We start from the raw sequence: 19,629 nt of genomic DNA on the forward strand, positions 1-19,629 counted from the left end.
AGTCTCTCTCCTTAGATTCCTGTGATGGCGTTCAGGACATGCTACCCCAAAATATGGCATCTTGTTATTAAATATCTTAAGCTGAGGAATTTTTTTTTTAATGGCAGAAGCAGGAAGGGCACTCCGACCTCCCCCTTCTCCCACTCTTCTTCCCTGAAACAGGTCGTAAAACTCCCCTGTGAAAGGTGCCCTCTCTGTTCCAGGAGAAGGGAAGACTTTACCAGAAACAGGGAACTGGGGGGCCGAGAAATCTGTCCAAACATACCGTGTTAAACTAACCTTTATCTTCCTAGTTACTTCTTCACCATTTACCACCCCCAGCCCAAACTCCTTTGTCTTGTCAATTCCTCACAAATTTATTGTTTCTTTGTCTAAATGATATAAAAGCTTCCTGCTCTGATCACTTCTTCAGGTCTTTACTCTCTTGTGAAGGCTTCCATGTAAATGTAAAAATTCAATAAAATGTCACACTTTTCTCCTGTTAATCTGTCTCTGTCGATTTAATTTTCAGACCCAGCCAGGAACCCTAAGGAGGTAGAGGAAAACTTTCCCTTCCCTATACCTGCCTAGGAGCTTTGCAAAGGAAAGTGTTCCCTCTTGGAAGAACTTAGGAGAAAGTCATTGCCCTCCTGACCACCTCCTTTCTCCACCTCTCCCTTGGAGGAGGGGTCATTCATCTGCTTGGGCAGGTGAGGACAGAGCACTTATACCCACCTGGTCAAGTCTTCACCTGTCTCTCTCCACCTGTCTCGCTTGCTGAGCTTGCTTGAAGGGAGGCTCTTCCTGTGTCTGGGCTGGAGAGTTCAAGGGCAGGTGGAGGAGAGAGCAGAGAGAGAATAAAGGGGAAGCCCTTCTGGGCCTCAGGTTCAATTCACAGTGATGTCCAATCCAGCCTATCAGCAATACAAATGACAGACTTTGACTTCTTGGGGACCCTCAGTTGCAGAATTTGGAGGGGAGAGGAGAGTTATCACGTAGTCTCTTCCGGAGCTCCAGCACTGCCCAAGATGGGGCTCTGTGCGCATGGTGTCTGTGTGCATGTGTGCTGTCAGCCATGGTTCTAGACACACATAAAAACTTCCAAACTTCTGGTAAGACAAACTTCAGGTGGTCTTTATTATCAACGAAGCTCAACCAATCAAGGAAACTTCCATTCTCCCCAAAGAAGAGGTTGTCCAATGTGATCCTCCGTCACCTCCACCAGCAGCACTCACACCTTCCCCCAATACACAGCTTTATGGAGCTTTACCAGCATCGCTTTATTCCAAGTCACAGCAGGACCACGCAAGATAATCCACCCTCACACTGTCACTGCCCTCGTGATACATCCGCTGCCTTCTCCCTGATTCAGCTTCCCATGTCTCTTATAAGGCTAGACTGTGAAACTAAGACTTCTGCTCTCCCATCCGCAACAGCTCCATGCTCTCTTCTGGGTGTGTCTTTGTCTAATCATTACTAGGAGTGATCAGGTACTATCTCAGCCCCCTGAAGCTGACCACAATCAGAAAAGATGGGACTTTCCCTTCTCTAGAATTAGGACTGGGCAAACCTTCCTGCCACTCGTCTCCATTTCTAGCAGCAAATCAGGTTTTTGGCTTTACAGCATGAGCCTTCAAAAGACTGATTTCTTGGGAGTATGACAAAGTTCTCATTAGCTACCATGTATATTGATATATACACCATGGTGAGGAGTGGGAGGAGCTTCAAATCTTCAGGTTACCTCTTAAATCAGAATATACATCCTACTGCAACTGTTTCAGGGCTAAAGTATCTATTATAATAAACTTTCTTCCAAAAATCTGCTTTTCAACTACTTTGAGCCCTAATTCATGCATTTTTTTTCTGGGATCTTGGAAAGCTTTAGGGAAAAGTTTTCACTTCTGTTTTTCATAACTTATTAAATATAAAGAAATATATCCATAAAATAATGCAAATTCAAATAGTACTAGATGGCTCAAAATAAAAAATAAGTCTTCCTTCCCTCTTTGCAACCAAGAGTCCCACTCCTCAGATGTAACCACTCATAAATGCTTCTTTTGTGTAATGCTTATGGGCTTACCAATACTAAATCATATGCTTTATTTTTTAATCTGCTATATTTTATACTTTACTTTTTAAATTTGCTAACTGTAAGCCTTATATATGGATTCCCTGAAATGAAAAATGAGGAGTTTTTAGTTCGTTAATACTGCCTTCCCTATTCATCTTCAATATTTCTGCCAGTCACTTTGTTTTTTAATTTTGTAGGTTATGTTCACAAGTCTAAATGATGCATTTTGAGTCTTTGAACCATTGACTTTACACAATATCTTGACCCATTAACTTCAGACAATATGTTAGGACGAGGAAATTAGTGCCCCTACATTTGCCTTAACGTCTCCTCATAGCCTTCCAATTCCTGCCTCCCCATCTGCCCCTTAGTCCAACATGCTGTTAACTTTACATGCTCAATGTCAAGGTTTATAACATTTACATCAAAGTCAAAATATAACTAAGGCTTTCATGCTTTATTTATAAGTTGATTCTACATTGAAAGCCAATAACTAGCATTAGCAATATATGATTACGTATACATTATTCACTGCAGACCATAAAATACATAATTGGACCAGCAGAGAAAATACTGTAATCCTACACCACTAAACGTGTTCTGCTTATGTATCCAAACCTCAGAGGAGTAGAGAAGGAGGACCAGCATATTCCAATTATACATATATAATAATTACATATATAAAATAATTTAACAATATACTTTCACTGTATTACTAAGATCACCCAGTCTTTTCATTCCACTGTTGGTTGAAAGGACCAGCTTTCTTCATTCAGCTCTCCAGGAATTTTACTGTTCCCTGTTTTTCCTTGTTTGTTTTTGTTTTATTTGTTTGTTTAATCTTTACAACTTTATTATAAAAAGAACTATTGATTAAATCACAGCACCAGTTCACATATCTTTACATTCTCTTCTCTTACTTTGAACATTCATGGGTTTTGGTAAAGTTGTGTTCAATTATTTCTTATTTTATCTTTAAAAATAATTAGTATTAATTTATTTTGGCATACTTCTGAATCCTTAAGTGGTTTTTGTTTTGTTGTTTTGGTTTTTTAATGGATTAAAACATTATATAATTTTCATGTGTGCAATATTATATTTCAATTCTTATATACACTACAGCATGCTCACCACCAAAAGTTTAGTTTCCATCCCTCACCATAGGGTTGCCTCCCTTTACCCATTTCACCCTCCATCGATCCCATCCCCCTCTGGTAACCACTACTTTGTTCTCTTTATCTATGCGTTTGGTTTGGTTTGTTCACTAATTTTGCTTTGCTTTATTTTTTCTACATATGAGTGAAATCATGCAATATCTGTCTTTCTCTGAGTTATTTCACTTAGCATAATACCTTCAAGGTCCATCCACATATGGCAAATAGCAAGATTAGCAAGATTGCACCCTTTCTTATGGCTGAGTAGTATTCCATTGTGTATATAGCACATCTTGTGGTATAGCATCACCTACTGGAAAACAAAAGAAAGCCCTCTACACCGTGTTTTTTTTTTTTTTTAATATCTTCATTGGAGTATAATTGCTTCACAATGGTGTGTTAGTTTCTGCTTTATAACAAAGTGAATCAGCTGTACATATACATATATCCCCATATCTCCTCCCTCTTGTGTCTCCCTACACCATGTTTTAAAGTGGACTGACTTGGGGACTAATGCATACTTATCATCCTAGGATTCCTTTTTATTGTATTCCTGGGTTGCATCCACTTTTTCTTGCATCCATGTCTTCAATTTCCATGGATTTTTAGATTATTATTATGAAACTTTTGATTTTAAGATAATTGTAGATTTATATGCACTTATAAGAAAGAATACAGAGAGATCCCAGGTAACTTTTACCCCAAAGTAACATCTTGCAAAACTACAATGCAATATCACAACCAGCATATTGACATTGAAACAATTAAGTTACAAAACATTTCCATCATCACAAGGAACCCTTATGTTGCCCTTTATAGCCACATTCACGTCACTCCCACCTTAACCCTAAACAACTGATAATCTGTTCTCCATTCCTATAATCTTGTCTTTTGAATCATGTTATACAAATGGAATCATATAGTATATAACCTTTTGGGATTGGCTTTTTTTCACTCACTATAATTTTCTGAAAATTCATCCAAGTCTCTCTCTCTAAAAATAGGTGAGAGATAGATAGATAATAGATAGATGATAGATGATAGATGATAGATAGATAGATAGATAGATAGATAGATAGATAGATAGATATGTAGAAATATAATTATATACAATACAATTTGTTCCTTTTTGATGTGTTCCTGGAATAAACCCTATGTGGTCACTCTTATAAACTACTGAATTTATTTGTTAAATTTTGTTAGGGATTTTTGCATGTATATTCATTACGGGTATTGGTCTCTAGTTTTCCTTTTTTGTACTGTCTTTGATTTTTGTGTCAGTGTAATACTAGGTTCATAAAGTGAATTGAGAAGTGTTACATCCTCTTCTATTTGTTGGAAGAGATTGTGTAGGATTCTTCTTTAAACATTTGGTAGAATTCTCCAATGAAATCATCTGTGCCTGGAGATTTCTTTTTTGGGAGTTCTTAAATTATAAATTTAACTTTCTTAATAGTTATAAATTTATTCAACTTATCTACTTAATATTAATTGAATTCTGGTAGTTTCTGTTTTTTGAGGAATTGATCCATTCCATCTAAGTTGTCAAATTTATGTGTGTAGAGTTCTTATTGTTCATAATATTCAGTTATTATCCTTTTGACATCAGGAGGGACTGAAATATTCCCTATTTCATTCCAAATATTGACAATTTGTGTCCTCTCTTTTTTTTGTCAGTTTTGCTAGATGATTATCAATTTTGTTGATTTTTTTAAAAGAACCAGGCTTTTGTTTCATTAATTTACCTCTGCTGTTTTTCTGTTTTCAATACGATTGATGTCTGCTCCTTCTCTTTATTTTTTTAATAAATTTATTTATTTATTTATTTATTTATTTAATTTTTGGCTGCGTTGGGTCTTTGTTGCTGCGCGCGGGCTTTGTCTGGTTGCGGTGAGCGGGGGCTACTCTTCGTTGCGGTGCGTGGGCTTCTCACTGTGGTGGCTTCTCTTTTTGCAGAGCACAGGCTCTAGGCTCACGGGTTTCAGTAGTTGCAGCATGCAGACTCAGTAGCTGTGGCTCGCAGGCTCTAGAGAGCAGGTTCAGTAGTTGTGGCACACCGGCTTAGTTGCTCCGCGGCATGTGGGATCTTCCCGGACCAGGTCTCGAACCCGTGTCCCCTGCACTGGCAGGCGGATTCTTAACCACTGAGCCACCAGGGAAGTCCCTGCTCCTTCTCTTTATTGTTTCCTTCCTTCTGCTTCCTTTGGATTTATTTTGCTCTTCTATTTCCAGTTTCCTAAAGTAGCAGTTTAGATTATTGATTTGATACATTTCATCTTTCCTAATATAGGCATTTATGTTACAAATTTCCCTCTGAGCACTGCTCTAGCTATGTTCCAAAACTTTTATGTTGTGCTTTCATATTAACTCAGTACATGTACTTTTTATTTCTTTTGTGCCTTCTCCATTGGCCCGTAGATTATATATGTTATTTAGTTTCCAAGTGTTTGGGGAGTTTCCTATTATCATTCCACTACTAGTTCTCATTTAATTACATTATGGTCAGAGAACACACTCTGAATGATTTTAATTCTGCTAAATTTGTTGAGGGTTGTTTTATGACTCAGGATATGGTCTATCTTGGAATATGGTTCATGGGCACTTGAAAATGATGTGTATTCTGCTGTTCAGTGAAGTGTTGTATTAATTTCAGTCAGATTCTGTTGATTGGTGGTGTCAAGCTCTTCTCTATCCTTGCTGATTTTCTGTCTAGTTATTTTTATCAGTTTTTGAGAGAGGGTGTTGATGTTTCCAACTACACTTGTGAATTATCTATTTCTACTTTTAGTTCTATCAGTTTTTACTTCACATATTTTGCAATTCACTTGTTTGGTGCATATACATTGCATATTTTTAGGCCTTGGTTGTCTGACCCTTTTACAATTGTGAAATATTCCCCTTTGTCTCTGGGAATTTTTGTTGCTCTGAGGTCTATTTCATCTGATATTAATATTTATCTGATACCTTTTGATTAATTTTTGCATGATATATCTTTTTCCATCTTTTACCTTCAATTTTCCTATATCATTATTTAGTGAGTTTCTTGTAGACAACATACAGTTGGCTCAATGTTTTTTAATCCACTCTGCCAATCTCTCTAATTAATGTAATTAGACTATTTACATTTAATGTAATTATTAATACATTATGGCTTAAGTCTGCCATTTTATTTTTCATCTTCTTCTCTTTCTCTGTTTTTTCAGGTCTCTGTTTTCTTTTTCCTGTTTACCTGATAGTTACTTGAACATTTTTTTTAGAATTCCATTTTGATTTTTCCATAGTGTTTTTGAGTAGAACTCTGTATAACTTTTTAGTGGTTTTTCTAGATGTAACTTTATGTGTATGTAACTTAATTATCACAGTCCACTGGTGTCATAATTTTACCAGTTTGAGTGAAATGTAGAATACTTTCCACCCTTACATCCCTTTACACCTTCTGTTTATAGCAAAATTCTCTTAAACATTTCCTCTACATGCATTTAGAACCATATCAGACAGTGTTATAATTTTTGCTTTAAACATCAAACATAACTTAGAAAATATAATAGGAGGAAAATCTATTATATTTACTTATATTTTTGCTTACCATGTTCTTTCTTCCTTCTTAATATTCCTTTTATTGTTTCCTTTCTCTTAAGAGATCTTAAATTCTTATAAGCATTATTTTAGGGTAGGTCTCCTGGTGAAAAAATCCTTGTGGCTTTCCTTTATCTGAGAATAAATAGATTTTCCCTTCATTTCTGAAGGGCATCTTTACTAGGTATAGAAATCTGGGTTGATAGTTCTTCTCTTGCAGCATTAAAAAATACTGTACCACTTCCTTCTGGCCTTTATAGTTTCTGATGAGAAATCTCTCATTCAAGTTCCTGTTCCTCCTTAGGTAATGTATCATTTCTCTCTAGTCACTTTCAAAATTTTTTTCTTTGCTTTTAGTTTTCAAGACTATGATGTGGGGCTTCCCTGGTGGTGCAGTGGTTGAGAATCTGCCTGCTAATGCAGGGGACACGGGTTCGAGCCCTGGTCTGGGAAGATCCCACATGCCGCGGAGCAACTAGGCCCGTGAGCCACAATTACTGAGCCTGCGCGTCTGGAGGCTGTGCTCCGCAACAAGAGAGGCCGTGACAGTGAGAGGCCCGCGCACCGCGATGAAGAGTGGCCCCCGCTTGCCACAACTAGAGAAAGCCCTCGCACAGAAACGAAGACCCAACACAGCCAATAAAAAATAAAAAAATAAAATAAATAATAATTAAAGGTGCTAATAATTTAAAAAAAAAAAAAAAAAAGCCAGGGGGGGAAACAGTGAAATCCCCTTAAAAAAAAAAAAAAAAAAAAAAAAAAAAAAAAAAAAAAAAAAAAAAAGACTATGATGTGTCTTGGTGTGGATTTCTTTGTTGTTTATCCTATTCTGAGTTTTTCATCTTCTTGAATCTGTAGATTTAGGTCTTTTGCCAAATTTGAGGAGGTATCAGCCATTATTACTTTGAATGCTTTTTCAGTCCTGCCTTTTTTCTTCTTTCCTTCAGTTCTCCAATGATGCAAATGTTTACTCTTTTGTTTCCTGGTTCTTGGTATAAGTGTTTTGAAATCTGGACATTTCGGTTATGTCATGATACTTTGGATCTTATTTAAATGCTTCAGGTTAGCTGGCATCACTCTGGCATGGGAAAGGGGAAGCATCATCTTGTTATTGCCAACTGGCAGTAAAAGTCCAGATTTTCTACTCAGCCTCCAAAGATACCTAAGGAAGGGTGGTCCTCATCACTGCTGGGCAGGGTAAGAGATCCAGCTCCCCACTAGGCCTCCGCTGATCCTATCCTGGTCAGGAGGGGTAAGAGTGTCTTGTCACTGCTCCCCACATAGTTTTCTTAACACAGAGAATAAGGTAAGGGGTGGCCTCATTACCATATGACGATGGTGAAAGTTCTGGCTCCCTATTTGGCCTTCTCTGACACCATATTGACGGACTCTTGGGTTGCCTCATTACAACATGACAAAATAGGAAGTCTAGACAGTCCCTGCTGATCTTCGCTGGCATGGTTGGTGGTGGGACATCAGGTTATCTCTGTGTTATTTAGCTTGGGAAAAGCAGTTACTATCTAAAATCTTCTGTCTTGCTAGGCTTCCCCTTTTTTGGTCCTTTGTCTAAAGAGAACAGGCTTTGGTTAGGTCTCTCTTTTTTTCTGTCTCTCTTGTTTATGTTACTGGGTGGGTTATCAGCTTCCTCAATCCCTGGGATATATGAGGCAAAAAAAAATGTTTCAAGTTGTTTTGCTGGTCCTTCCAGGTTTCAGAGTTTTCTTCTGTTTGTTTTATATATAATGTTCAAGATTTTTAGTTGTACTTAGTAGGGGGAATAGAGAAAAGTGTGCCTACCCCGTCTTCTGAAAAACAGAAGTCCGAATTTCTTTTTAATTTTACTATTTTTTTCAGACAATATGTCTAGGTAGTAAAATATCTGAATCTTTGCATGTAAAAAAATATCTTTACCCTTACTAAATACATAATTTATCATGACACTAAAAAAGACTTCTATGCTCAGGGACTTTTAGTTTTAGCTCCAATATATAAGGAGATTGGAAGTTGTCACCCATCTTTACAATGTGAAAAAAAAATGGGAAAACTGAAAATCAATGACTTGTGGACCCATCAGAGAACTGAGGTCTCAAGGAAAACCATCACCCTAAAATCTGGGGAGATGAGTGAATCCAGAGAGTCACAGCAGAGATCTGCTTACCTGGAGTAGAAGCCACTGAAGCCATAAACTGATAGAAACACTTAAATGGTAATTTTGATGAGTTGCTGGAGGCTGGATGTACTAGCATTAGAATGAGAAACTCCTAAAGGCCACAATCTTAGGGGTGCCCTCATACTTTCTTTGGTTTTACCTCTTAGAGCTCCATCATGTTCTCATGGTGAAGAGCCAAGAAATATCCCCTAGTGGCTCTTACAGGAAGAGGGGAAAAGTTACCATTGTCAATATTCTCCATAACAAAGACCAGGAGAAAAGACTTCACCAGAGTCTTACCCCTCTTGATGGAAGGACAATCTCCCACTCCAGCCGTCTTGTCTCACCTAAGCAGCAGGGGAAAGCTAAGATACCCTTGTGAAAGTCACAGCCTTGAGACACAAACCCACTATAACCAACTGAGATTTAATCATAAGATTATATGATTATAATTCCACATACCTAATCACCATACCACAAGGGTTCCAATATAAAGAGCAGATTACAGCTGAAAGAATTGCAAGACACAGACTCTCCCTGAAGAGGAGTGCTTACAGAAGCCCAAAACCAACAGGAGAGACAAAAACTAGGATGCTAAAGGAATTTGAAGTCTCAGGCACCTGCAGCTACAGCAAACAAACACAACTCAGCTCCTCACCAAATTAGCATAAAATATCACACTAAAGGCCTATTCACCTCAGTTTCTATTATCCAACATCTTGGGCTTTCAACAAAAAATTACACAGCGTGCAAAAAGGAAAAAAAAAGTCTGAAGAGACAAAGAAAGCATCAGAACAAGACTTAGATGTGACAGAGATGTTGGAATTATCATACAGGGGATTTAAAATAACTATGATTAATATATTAAGGGCTCTAACGGAAAAAGTAGACAACTTTCAAGAAGAGATGGGTAGGGCTTCCCTGGTGGCACAGTGGTTGAGAATCTGCCTGCCAATGCAGGGGACACGGGTTCTAGCCCTGGTCTGGGAAGATCCCACATGCCGCTGAGCAACTGGGTCCATGAGCCACAACTACTGAGCCTGTGCGTCTGGAGCTTGTGCTCCGCAACAAGAGAGGCCGCGACAGTGAGAGGCCCGCGCACCGCGATGAAGAGTGGCCCCCACTCGCCGCAACTAGAGAAAGCCCTTGCATGGAAACGAAGACCCAACATAGCCAAAAATAAATAAATAAATAAATAAATTTTTAAAAAAAGAAGAGATGGGTAATGTAAGCAAAAGTGACTATGCATGTTCTTACGACCTCCTGCCTAAATATTAATAGTGTCTCCTTTGTCTTTCAAACCTGTCCAGGAAAAAAAAAAAAAAAAAAAACCTGTCCTGGATTAGGTAACAAAACACATGGTCATCCTGCTGATATGTCAACCTAACAGACCTCAGATGTTTATCTCTAAAAACATTTAATTCAGTTTTACTTTTTGAAAGCTTCTTGAAGAATAGATACTCTACTGCTGCTGATTTGGGTTCTTTTGTTTTGTAGCAAAATTTGAAACTTTCCAGGTGTCTTGATTATCCATCATAACTATCCCAGAACGTTCCCTAATTTGTAGAAATCGAATTGTTTATTGTTTCAATTCTTCACCCAGAAGTCTAACAGTCCTTAAATGGAGCCATAGATAATAGAAGATCATTTTTCTAAAAGGTATAAAAACTACTAACACAAAGTATAGAGGATACCAAGGTATAGAGGACTATTTGCTTACCCTCATTTATCTGGCAACTTCTTCCCTCCCACTGCGGCTGTGAAAGCAGCTATTTTGTACAATAAGGCCCTGCCTACTGCCTACAGTTGATTGGTCCAGAGGCAGATACTTGACCTACTCTGGGCCAATCAGAGTCAACCTGAGTCCTTCCCAGGAATGTATTTATTGGATCTCAAAGAGAGTCTATGATTCTCTGGGTACTTAAAGCTCCATGATGTACAGCTTTGGATGTTGTCTGACCTGGTGAAGAAAGAGAAAGAGGGAAGGGAGGGAAAAAGAGAGAAAGAGAAAAAAAAAGAGAGAAAAGACTGAAGTCAATGACAGCAGGAAGTAAAAACTGGAGACAAAGGAAAAAGCCCTGATGACATTTAAACACCTGCTTCTAGTCATTTCCGAGCCTAGCTGCCTTCTTATCTTTCTCCTGTCCCTTGACTGTTTTTATCTTCCACAAAAAACCCAGATTCCTGCCAATAAATTCCCCTTTTTCTTTAAGTAGAATGAGTTTGCTTTCTGTCACCTTTGATCAAGGAGTCCTAACTAATACAAGAGGTTAATGTATATGTCCCATTTAAGAAGACTCTTATGGCAGGAAGTTCACAGAGAAACTACACAGTTAAAAGCCTCTACTTTTCAGCTGACATGCCCTCTGACCATCTGCTGCAATTTCTCTACTTATCATTTAGGAATCTAAACACAATTTTTTATATCGTCTCCTCACTTTCTATGTATCTCTAGAATCATTCAACCACCCTTATCCTTTCAACAGTTTCCATTAAGGAAAATAGCAGATACTTTTAAAGAAAAGGGTGTTTGACTTCATAATCCCCCAGATTAAAAATCTTTCTTTCTTTCTTTCTTTATTTCTTTTTTTTCTATGAAGACCATTTCCAGCATTTACTTTTAAAGCGTCAAGTCCTGACTTAGAAGCTCTTAACTCCTTTGCAGGTTTTGTTTTGGGTTGAATTGTGTTCCCCTCCCCAAATTCATATGTTTAAGACTTAACCCCCACTGCCTCCGAATGTGACTATATTTGGAGATAGGGTCTTAAAGAGGTAATTAAGTTAAAATGAGGTCACTAGTGTGGGCCCTCATCCAATATGACTGGTATCTTTATAAGAATAGGAAATTAGGGCAGAAGTGTACAGAGGGAAGATGATATAAATGCAGGGTGAAGGCAGACATCTACAAGCCAAGGAGAGAGGCCTCTGAAGAAACCAACTCTGTCAACATCTTGATCTCAGTCTTTTAGCCTCCAGAATTGTGAGAAAATAAATTTCTGTTGTTTAAGCCACTCAATCCAGAGTACTTCATTATGTCAGCCCTGGAATATGAATACCATCTCTATTAGTGTTTTCCAGAGAAACCAAACCAATAGGAAAGATGGAAAGATGGAAGGATGGATGGATAGATAGAGAGATAGGGAATTGGCTCATGTGATTATGGAGGCTGACAAGTCTTGTCTTATGATCTGCAGTCAGAAGCTGGAGATCCAAGAGAGCCAATGATGTAGATACCCACAGGCTCAAGGCCCAGGAGGAGCTGATGTTTCAGTTCAAGTGAAAAGCAGGAGAAAAGTCAATGTCCCAGCTCAAAAGCAGTTAGACAGGATTTCTCTCTTACTTGGACAGGGTCACCCTTTTTGGTCTATTCAGACCTTCAACTCATTGGATGAGCCAATCTCTTTAGGAGGATGAACTGCTTTACTCATTCTAACCATTTAAATGTTAATCTCATTCAGAAACACCCTCAGGGACACACCTAGAATAGTGTTTGACCAAGTATCTGGGCACCCCATGGCCCAGTTAAGTTGACATATAAAACTATCACATCATCTTATAAAATGAAATCTATAACTTAACTTAACCACCTGATATCCCAAATTATTGTAAACAAATTCCACCCAAGTTCTTTACAAGTACAGTTGATCCTTGTCAACGTAGGGTTTGGTGCACCCACCTTCCAAGCAGCTGAAAATCCACGTATAATTATAGTCAGCCCTCTGTATCCATGGTTCTAAATCCACAAATTCAACCAACCTCGGATTGTGTAGTACTGTCGTATTTACTGAAAAAAATCCATGAACAAGTGTATCCGCGCAATTCAAACCCATGTTGTTCAAGGGTCAACTGTACATTAGATAGTCATTTAAGTAGTAAAGTCACCTGATACCACCAGGATCCATAGATTAAGCCACCAAATTACGTAAAGTTCCAAGAGAAGCTGTCCAGCTGGTAACTTTAATTTCTGATTCTGATGCCATGAGGATGCATCAGAGGTAACAGACCTGTGAGGAGAGAGCTCTTGTGCAAGAGGAACTTCACTTTTTAAAACCCCCTTTACTCTTTTTCCTTTAATCTAGTGTATCTTATGAGGAATAAAAGGAGTTTTCATATTAGAATCCTCATCAGCAGCTTGGCATATGCCTCACTGCCTAAGAGGGCAATCAGCAAAGCCGTTCTCCATTCCACTTGCCCCTGTGGTTTGTCAGCACTCTTGTCCACTTATTTTTGGCCACCATCTCCCTGCAGCATTAACATGTATTAGGGTAATAGCTAATTATCAATTGCAGCCCATGAAACGTGGTTAATTGGGCATAATATGCAGGTCTGGGTAAAGACAGACTTGGCTAGGAACTTTGTGAATTATCAGAAAAATTATTAGACCAGTGCTTTACAAGCTGAAAATGCCAGAAGTTTAGCAACATGGGAACAGAAAGACCTGGCATCCTCCCCTAGATTCATTACTTTCTGCCCCTTAAGTACCCTGAACTTCTTTCATCCCCAGACATCACACTACTTATTATTTCATCCTCAAAGTGCCTACTCGCTGAAACTTCTTTAGGAAATAAGAAAATGATCGATTGTTAGAGATGTCCATTTTGTTCTCATATCCAACACCACAAGTCTATTCAAATACTTGAACTACCTGGGGAAATGCTAGATCATTTAAAATAATTGTCAGCCAAATATAGGTAGGGATCAATATATACAGAACTCTTTGAGAAAAAGAGAAAGTGGCTGAAGAATCTGTAAGCTCACCCAAAAGATGTTGAAATAAATGGGATGGTTTGGGCAAAACTTTCTCCTGGCCCTGTGAATATCTTGGTGTATAGGTTGAGCATGCATCAGACTTGCCTGGGACAGGCCTGGCTTGCCCATGATCTCCCTTTGTAGTTATTAATAGCACTTTATTTCACTCTCAAAATTGCTTTCATTTAGATGATAAAATCTATGGTGGTCCTATTGATTTGACCCTGTAACAGAACCCTTAAGGAAATAGGCTCTCAAGCAAGAGGATAATCTTCCTGATGGGAATTTGAGGCTCACCTCAGATCAGACCCACTAGATGGCTGCCCTTTCCAGCTATTCATGGGCCAGATTTAGCCAGTCTCAGCAAGACAGTGCCAAGAGAGATTTGTGACCCAGCTCAGGCTCTGACACGGAGAGACCTCTGGAGCCCTGGAACACAGCGCTCCATGCAGCTCCTCCTCCTCTGACTTCTCAGTGTGAGTGTCCCTCACAAGGTTCTGCCTTGTCGTTGCTTCTCTGTCTCCTCCACAGTGTTCACTGGCCATACTACCTGAGATGCCAATCTCTCTGCATCTCTCTGAATTATCCCCTTAATCCATAGGTCCAGCGTGGCTCCCAAGTCCCAGCCCCAGCTCCTACGCCAACAGTACTTACCCACCGGAATAGCCCAACTCGCTTTTCAACACGCCTGTGTCTGAATTCATTCTTTCCCACAATACACATTCTCCTCTGGATCACTACTTCTTTTAAATGGTATTCGTTTTTTATTTATCCTCCTTAAAGTTATTTATGCCTTTCCCTCTTCTTTTACCTGTCACACCCCCATCCAATCCTCCACAATTTCTCTTTAATGAGTTCTCACACATGTATTCTTTCTCTCTCTCATCACGACTGGCACACTGACCTAGAGCTCCATTTCCTCAGTTGATGGGACTCCCGTTATCCTGCTGTGGCCTTCTTGCCATTCTCAAATTCGTAGCACCAAAGCATTGCTTGGTCATGACACCCTCCTGCTCTAAAAGGTTTCCCATGAATCCCATTTGCTCACAAAACGAAGTTCAGGGGATTTACTCAGGGAACCAAGACCCATCACCACCTTGCCCCAGCTCCCCTTTGGCTGGAATTCCTAAAACTCCCACCTTGAAGAGAGAATTGCGATGACTTGTGTTGTGTGCTGCAGTTTACAAATGACTTTCACAGCCACGATCTTAGCAGCTCAAAGAACAACCTGTGAGGATAGGGGCTTCAAGCAGGACTCCCAACGTCCCTCGTCCTTCTCAGCATAGCCCCCAGCAACAATGTGGGAGAAATAATTAGCTTTTCATTGACATGTTACCTGGCATTAAGTATATAAGATACTCTGTTTAGAAACCGTAACCTAAAAATAAGAGAAATTGCTACCTGCTTCCTGGCCCCCATATTTCTATAGCTTCTCCAGCCTCAAAGTATATTTCAAAAAAACCCACAATGTCTTCTGGTTATTTCGTTTATGACACACATATGGACACATGAATTGCAACAAGTTTATGTAAAGCTAATTAATATCTTTAAACAGTTTTATATGTATGGAAAATTGCAAAGGTGATACAGAGTTCCCTATACCCCACAGCCAATTTCCCCTATTATTGGCATCTTATAATTTGTGATAATTAATGAAACAATATTCATAAATTACTATTAAATAAAGCCCATACTTTGTTCAGATTTCATTAGTGTTTACCTGCTTTACTTTTTCTGTGCCAGGATACAATCCAGGATACCTCACTATATCCTGTCATAGTTAGGCTCTTCCCAACTATGATAGTTTCTCAGGGTTTCCTTGTTTCTGGTGACCTTGACAGTTTTGAGGAGTGCTAATCAGGATTACATAAAATGCCCTTCGATTGGAGTTTGTCTAATGTTTTTCTTATGACTACACTGGGGTCATGGGTTTTTAGGAAGAAGACCACAGGGGTAAAGTAACAGTTTTCTTGCATCCTTGCTATTAGCATGACTTATCCGTGTTGGTGCTGACCTTGATTACTTGGCTGGGATGGTGTTTGTCAAGTTTCTTCTCTGTAAAATGACTCTTTTTTCCGTACTTCCATACTGTTTTCTTTGGAAGCAAGTCACTCTGCACAGCCCACCCTTAAGGATGGAGAGTCACACTACATGAACTACAAAGAATCTACATAAATTATTTTTAATTCCTCTCTATGAGCTGTCTCTTCCTCCCATTTATTTAATTATTCAATCATTTAGTTATATCATTATGGACTCATGGATATTTATTGTATAATTTGGGTTATAATGAAATACTATTTTATTATCTTATTCATATTGTTCCAGTTTTGGCCATTGGGAGTTCTTGTGTCCCTTTGACATATGCCCCTCATTATGGTGTTTTTTGTTTGTTTGTTTGTTTGTTTTATGAGCACTTCCTTACTTTCTAGCACTACAAGATGATCCAGGCTCACCCTGTGTATTTCTTCCTCACACCTAGGATCAGCCATTCCTCCAAAAAGCCCTGGATCCTTTTACTGAAGAATAATATTAGAAACCAAGATTTGGGCACTAGATGTGTACCAACTAAATTTGGATTAATCCAGATCCAAATGAATTTTTAAGAAAGCTTTGAATACAAGATTATTTCTTACACATAAGTGGTAATAAATAGGTAAACTAACTTCCTTATTTTATCTACAGGTATGAATCAATTTTGGCCTTTTTTATAAGGGGGCTTTAATCATAGCTCCTACTGATTGGATAACACTGGTGAGGTAAATAAAATTAAAATGATAATGATTACAGCTATAGGGAAGACATTAAGCTAAATACTATATACACATTGTCTTATTATATCCTAATTATGTCTTTGAGACTTAGGCATTATTATTATGCCATTTCATAGATGATAAAAGTGATATCTGCCTTGATTATCATTCTGAGAATGAACTGAGAAATCATTGTAAGCCCCCAACACAGAGCATGTAGCAGTTGCCCAATACATCATTATTTTCTCACTCCTTTGCCTCTAGATAAAAAGAAAATAGGCAAACCAGTAACACATTAGCTATAAAAGTTCAGCTCAGTTCTGTGAGATGAAAAATATAGGGGTTATATTAGCTCATTTGTTTTCTTTGCTGCTATATAAATGTGATCTGATTCCCAAGAGCTAAAGAAATCAACCTGCTCATAAAAGATCTCAAACAAAACAAAGTCATATTTATCTGACAGTCAACTCTGTTTACAGAGTTGTCTATTATACAACCCAAATTCTCAGATATCAACAAAACCTATACAACAATTTTGTAGATATTTACATAGTCTAAGGCACTTTTCCAAAACTTTAGTATTTGAATTAAGATGGAGAAAACATTAAATGAATCCACAACACCTCCTAAACTTATAAAGTTCTGAAATGGTACAAAGTTACAAAATACCTACATAACATGCAGAAAAGGTCTGGAAGATATGCCTCTCCATGGGAGTAATTTCACTATTGTTATAAATCTTGGGCTAAGAGGTTGAACCACATGCAAATTTGCAGGCTTTCTTAGAACAGATAGAATATTATGAAAAGTGAAAGGCTTCTCATTCTCCATTGTTTCTTCCAACCATTTTCTCCTCTTAATGTATTAGGAAGACAAAACTTGAGAGTTGAAGGAAAAACTAAGGACATATATCTTGTAAGCAGCAAGAGTGGCATCTAGAATTTAGATCTGCTCTGAAAACACTCTTTTTAGAGCCTCTGTGCTGCCTTCGCTTCAGCAAGAAGCTTTATTCACTACAGATCCAATTTCAAACTTTTGGAAGTGGCATTCTCCACCTAACGAGCCCTCGACTTCCTCTCTCACACTCCAGATCAGATCATCAGTTTACAAGGAGGCATAAGCCCTACGTCCACCCAAAAGTCGCCCCAATGGGCACTCAACTCCCAGTCTTGGAACTCCCCAGATTTTCTTCCTTGGACCAATTGGCCATACACCCTTTACAACAGATGTACGTCCAGTGCCCCAGATAAATTATAAGGTCCCTCAGGCGTGTTGCTGTGTTTCAATTCTCTCACCTACTAAGCCTAGCCCAGACGGTCTCAATAAATATTTCTGAGTCCTTTTCATGGATTGATTATTCCTGGGGTTATTGCTATGGTCTTTGGAGGAAAAACCAGGGCAAGGATGTTTCCTACCCTAACTGTAGGCTGGCAGGGGCCTCAGAAGGTACCTGCCCTCAGCAAAGGTTTTCTCTAGGCTGGCATTTGGCAAGCTCCAGAGCTCTGAGAGTGTTCCTTTGATCAGATTCTTCTGCAAGAGAATAATGGAGCTTAAGACATTTTTTTTTAATAAAAGATCATAAAAAGTGAATTTAAAAGCAAATGGGCCAAGGATTTTCCCTGGGAAGTCTTTCAATTTCACACCTAGCAAATTCCTATGGTATGGAACTATTAGAAATGCTTTTTTTTAGTCTCTTTATACATATTTATTATGTTCCTCTGTGGCTTTGTTATTGCTTAATTTGACACCAAGCCTCCAAAGCCACATCTTCTTTCTTCTTCAACTATTAAACAGGGGCAAAATATTTTAATCATGAAGCTCTGTATAATTTAAAGATTATCTTCTGTCTGCGTGAGTTACAGCAATAATCAAAGGGAGGCTGGGGATTTATAAAACTAAGGCACTAATTTTTTGACAGGTGTTCTGTTTGGTATGGAATTAACCTCTCTTCACATCTTATACATACATAAGAGCAAATCATTAACTGTATCCTTGGTACACACAGGCAACAAAGAGGCAGAATACACTAGATGAGAACTACCCCAGCACAGCCCTGAGCCAGGCTCAGTTCCTCATGGATGAGAGGAAAAAATGATGGAGGATTCTATCAGCCAAAAAGAAGATTGGGAGTGGTTCCTGGGACCTGTACTATCTCCCAGTGTCCAACCAGTTTAGTGCAGTGATGAAAAGCACAGCACCTGAAGTCAGACAGAACCAGGTTTGAATCCTGGAACCACTACCTGCTAGTTCTGTATCCTTTGGAAAGTTACATAACCTCCCAGAATTCCAGTCTCCTCATGTATATGACAGTGACATTCATCACATCTACCTCTGGGTTGTGTAAATGAGGTAACACATGGGTAGCACTTAACAAGTACCTGGCAAATAGCAATTGCTGAATTAATGACACTTCTTCTCTGGCAACCTCATTGGTATCTTGTTATCCATTCAGTTGTTTGTTCACTCATTGAACAAATAGTTTTTGAGCCAGATACAAAGTACCAGGTAGTGACTATGTCTTGGTAAATAAGATAAGACTTGTTCCTATATTCATGGAACTCACCATCAGGAGGGGATATATGCATAAAACAGTATACAATATTTAAAATTATATATAACTATAAGTACATGAAGATAAAATAATGTTAAGTGAAGGAAAATAATGGGGGGAGGGAGATGTACTTAGATAGAGTACTATTTCAGTCAAGGTCCTGGCAGGAAGCAGATGGCAAACTCAAGCAGAGTAATTGAGGAAAGTTTAGAAAAAGACTATGCATAAAAAAGTGTGAGGAGAGTTGAGAGAAGCTAGCAAGGAATGGTGAAGTTCCTTGGTGGGGGAAGGAAGAGAAAAGCTAGCAGTTTACGTTTACTAACCCAAAAGGGCAAGGGGAGGAATTTGCCTGTGGTTGTAGAAAACATCCCCCTGGCAGAAGCTTTCAGTAGAGGTACACAGCCCACCCGTGTGACTCATCAGAGACGTAGTCCAAGGAGTAAATACCCCAACCTCTCTCCACCCTCTGACCTTCTGAACCCAAGAGGAAGCCAGAGGGCATGGAAGCTTCTTAGTACCTCTCAGAGCATAGAACTGGGTAGAGAATGGTAGAAAGTGCATCTGAGGAGCAATCAGAAATAGCCATCACAGGCAATCAAGAAAGGCTTCTTTGAGAAGGAGACCTATAAGTGGAGGAAAAGAGATTA

General features: G+C 38.7%; 1 protein-coding gene across 2 annotated transcripts in view; it reads right to left on the minus strand.

The window, feature by feature from the left end:
* Positions 1–715: 715 nt before the first annotated feature.
* Positions 716–19,629, minus strand: part of GALC (galactosylceramidase) — a 167,302-nt gene continuing 148,388 nt past the window's right edge. The window contains exon 19 of one of the 2 annotated variants that reach the window (XR_009500976.1): positions 716–794. The gene's annotated coding sequence lies outside the window, so the exon portion shown is untranslated. The remainder of the gene's footprint in view (positions 795–19,629) is intronic. The other variant, XR_009500974.1, reaches the window with a different exon arrangement.

Source organism: Balaenoptera ricei, chromosome 2, assembly GCF_028023285.1.
Source record: "Balaenoptera ricei isolate mBalRic1 chromosome 2, mBalRic1.hap2, whole genome shotgun sequence".
Lineage (NCBI taxonomy): Eukaryota > Metazoa > Chordata > Mammalia > Artiodactyla > Balaenopteridae > Balaenoptera > Balaenoptera ricei.